Raw genomic sequence first — 4,720 nt, 5'->3', positions numbered from 1 at the left:
CAGAGGGAGAAGACGAGGACGAGGACGAGGACGAGGACGAGGATTGGGTTGGATCGGAAACATCAGAAGGGGGAAGCGAAATCGATGATGGGAGAGGGGGAGTGGAAGTAACAGTGGGTTCAGAAGGGAGGCTTGCTATTTTCTTAGAGGGGGGCTTGGAAGGATGAGCAGATTCGTCCCCAGAAGAATTATCTTCTTTTTGAGAGACTCGTTTATGTTTTTTCCCAGATCTTGAATGGGATTCATTATCGGAGATCTCCATCTCTGGAGATCCTCCACTATTCTCCATTTTACAAAAATTTGTGTCTTATTTCTAATCTATTATTGATTTTAACAATAATCTCAAAAAAAAAAAAATAACAAAACAAACAAACATGGTTCTCAAATGGGGATCAACATAGGGTAGGAGCCTGCCTGTTGGTCTCAAATGTTCCTATCTCACGCCTCCACGAAGATCATATGACGACATTTTTAGATCGGGCGTGAACTGGAAACACACACCTGGTCTTGGCTCCGAGAACGGGTGTCGAAAGTGGCTAAGTGAGGGGGTGCGAGCGAGTCAGAGCGCTATATCTCTCCCGGGGAAGGCCTCCCGGGTCATGGAGGCCTTGCCAACCCGCTGTCTCCCGGGCAAAGGAGATACACCCAATAACATGGAGCTACGATCACGAAGATTAATTAGAATGCGATCACCCGAGGAGGGTCCCCGAACTGGAGCTGGTCCTGGAACGGGCGTAAGAGCGAGCGGCCAGCGGCTGGAGGGCGATGTGCAAGAGCGGGCCACCAGCCGGGTTCAACCCGAAGAGCTACCGCCACACGGAAACAGCAGCCATCGACATCACCCAAGAAACGCTGCGCCTACGAGACGTGTTGCGACTGCCAGACGACAGTCGTCCACACTTGTGGGTACCACTAGGCGCCGGATCATGTGGACACACGATATGAATGAATTCGTGATCCGCGCCTATTACATCTGCACTGCTTTGGAGACGGACATGAGCGGTCGCCCTCGAATACTAACAATGTTCGAGGAAGCGTATCCAGAGTTCGTCGGGAGGCTTGATCAGAACGCGATGAACGCGAGGCGTAGAGCGATAGTACGCAACAACATGCTCTCCCAAACGCAAATCGACGAGATCAAGCAGCAGGTGCAGAGAGAAATAAGCTCCAGGAACAACAGAGCAAGCGATGTGTCGAGACGAAGTTCAGTACGGCTGAGCAATTCATTCGCGAGTGGGGCACGCGAATCAGCACCAGTGGAGGCCACAGTACTACAACCCCCTGAGCCGGAAGACCCACAGCCAGATCAACAACTACTACGCGATCTGGTCTTCCACTACGACGAGGCGATCTCACAGTTCCGCGACACAGACCCATTGTCGCGCCCCAGGATCCCGAAGTTGCAGCATTCCCGCAGGCTGACAAGTGCAGTAAAGCTCATGAACGAGCACGTTCTTCCGCTGCACTTGGTTGATGCTGAGAACATGGAGGAGCTGCAACTGAAAGTTTACTGTGCTGCTGTGGCGACCGCCAAAAGTTTAGGATACCGTATTAGGCCAAGAGGCGGACTGCTCCAACATCTCCGTGAAAGGCGTGAGCCTCCATGGCGAAGGAGATTGGAGCAACGGATCCTAAACAAGCGCGCCGCAATTGGAAGACTGATGGCGTACAAAAGAGGCAACAGATCGGCGAAATTATGTCGCCAAGTTGCTGTGATCGTGCGGCCTACTGAACTTCGCCAGCTGGGAGCTCACCAGCTGACGGAAAAACTCGACACACTGGTACAGCAATTGAGCGTCCTAACTAAACGGCTGAAACGTTACTCTGACTCTGCAAAGCGCCAGGAACAAAATCGGATGTTCAGAGATAACGAAAAAGCGTTCTACGACCACATTAGCGACGAGAAGCCCGACTACCGCGAAGGTTTGCCAGATATTAGCGATGTGACGAACTTCTGGGCTGGTATTTGGGAGACCCCAGTACAACATCGCGACGGGCAAATGTGGTTAAGACGGGAGGAGGAGAGTTGTGGTGAAATTGGAGAGATGCCAGCTATCATCGTCGAAGAGAACGATGTCCGCGAAGCCTCGCGGTACCTGAGGAACTGGGCAGCACCGGGCCCCGATGGTGTTCAGAACTTCTGGCACAAGAAGCTGACCGTCGCACATCAAAAGATAGCTGAGTGCTTCAACAAGGTGCTACGTGACCCACACAACCTCCCTGAATTCGCCACCCGTGGCGTCACATTCCTCCTCCCGAAAGACAGCAACACATTGAACCCATCAAAGTACAGGCCGATAACGTGCCTATCGAGTCTGTACAAGATATTAAGCAGCATCATAACCGCCAAAGTTTCTGCCCACTGCGAACAACACCATATCATCGCAGAAGAGCAGAAAGGATGCAGGAAAAATACGCATGGCTGCAAAGACCAGGCCATCATCGACGCAGCCATAGTCGGCCAGGCGGTATATAACCAGCGGAACCTAAGTATGGCCTACATCGATTACAGGAAGGCTTATGACTCCATACCTCACTCGTTTCTCGTCCGGGTATTGGAGCTATACAAGATTGATCCCGTCGTCGTTAGGTTCCTGCAGCATGCGATGAGGCAGTGGAGCACGTCTCTGCACCTCAGTGATGGGGAAAATGTGTTGCAGTCTAGAACGCTGCAGATAAAGAGGGGGATATTCCAAGGCGACTCTTTCAGCCCGCTTTGGTTTTGTCTGGCACTGAACCCCCTCAGTAGGACGCTCAATAGAAACGGTCATGGCTATAAAATAAGGTATGGCGACGGCGCCCACGAAGAAGTGACCCATACCTTCTACATGGATGATCTCAAGGTCTACGCTGATTCACGTCAGCGTCTAGGTGTAGCTATCCGGGTTGTCGAAGACATAAGCAGGGACATCTGCATGGAGTTCGGCCTCGACAAGTGCCGCTGTGTCCATCTGCTGAAAGGGCAGCTTACCGAATCCGGAGGTTACGAGGTCTATGACGGCGAGTTCATAAGAGACATGGTTCGTGGCGAATCCTATAAATATCTTGGATTCCGACAGCTCACCGGGATTCGCCACTCCGACATCAAGACGGAGCTGCGAGACAAGTTCTTGAGTCGAGTGAACTGTGTCCTGAGGACTTTCCTCAACGCGGGGAACAAGGTACGCGCGATCAACACATTCGCGGTTCCCCTACTGACCTTCAGTTTTGGTGTAGTCAAATGGAGCAAAACTAACCTAGAGGACCTTGAGAGGAGGATGAGGAAAGCATTCAAAGAGGCCGGAATGCACCATCCTCAATCGGCACTGGAGAGAGTTTCACTGCCACGCAAAGAAGGGGGACTTGGAATAGTCGACATATCTGCACTGTGTGTTGCCCAGGTACGACAACTGCGCGAGTACTTCGCAGAACGCGCCAACCAAAACGCGCTATACCGGGCTGTCTGCGCCGCCGACAGAGGATACAGCGCTCTGCACTTGGCGCAAGCGGAGTACCAACTCAACTGCAATCTGCAGACAGTGGAGGAGAAGATTGCAGCTTGGAAGCAGAAGGCAGTGCATGGTGCCCACCCCCATCAACTGGACCGGCCACACGTCGACAAGGCCGCATCTAATCTGTGGCTAACGCGTGGTGAACTCTCTTCAGTAGTAGAAGCCGACATGATAGCCATCCAGGACAGGATAATGCCGACGAGAAACTGCAGGCGGTACGTCTGGCATCAAGACGTTGATGACATTTGCCGGATGTGCCATCAACCAGGTGAAAACATAGAGCACATTATGGGAGGCTGTCCCGTTTTGGCCAACGCAGCCTACACCGAGCGCCACAACAACGTGGCCCGTATTGTTCATCGACAACTGGCGCTCCAATGTGCTCTACTGGAAGACAACGTACCAAACTACCGGTACCTGCCTGCACCTGTCCTGGAAAATGACCGTTTCAAGCTGTACTGGGATCGCACTGTTCTGACCGACCTCTCGATCCACCACAACCGCCCAGATATAATGGTTTACGACAAGAGCGACCGCAAAGTCACCATCATCGATGTCGCTATTCCACTGAACCAGAATCTGGAGGAGACCCACGGTCGCAAAATCTGCAAGTACCGACCATTGGCCGTGGAGCTCAAGGAACTGTGGGGGCTAAGGGAGGTCCCAAGAATTGTTCCAGTCGTTCTCTCTGGAACTGGAATTGTCCCGAAGACACTTCTGGAAGCGCTAAAGGTGTTGAACATGGAGAAGGAATTGGCCGGCATCCAAAAGTCGGTCATCCTTAGCACCTGCGCGATTGTCCGACAATTTCTCGGTCAGGACTGAAACAGCACGAGCATGCAGATACGTGCATTCCGCAGAGCCTAGTCCCCCTTTGGCATTCAGAAGCCCGGGGGCAGGTGAAAATTCTGGCTAGGTTCGCCTAGTTAAGAAGTGAGATAAGTCTGCCAAAAAAAAAAAAACAAAAAATTATGATGATAATATTAAGCAATGAACATATGAGTTGAACAATAATATTAATATTAAATATGTGTACCTTAATATAAAAGTTGTTCCGATACTGCGCTCTACTGCCCTAACCAGGGAGAGACAGAGGCTACGCGCTATGGATCAACACAATAGCGCAAGAATAGCTCACACGGTCACGTGATGTTAATTCCCGTTAACGACAGCCACACGATGGCGATCCCGTTATGCCAATGTTCAACAGCCGCCAAGGGCTGCAAGCT

The sequence above is a fragment of the Toxorhynchites rutilus genome, chromosome 1 (assembly GCF_029784135.1).
Source record: "Toxorhynchites rutilus septentrionalis strain SRP chromosome 1, ASM2978413v1, whole genome shotgun sequence".
NCBI classification, from domain to species: domain Eukaryota; kingdom Metazoa; phylum Arthropoda; class Insecta; order Diptera; family Culicidae; genus Toxorhynchites; species Toxorhynchites rutilus.
This window is presented reverse-complemented; position numbering follows the sequence as displayed.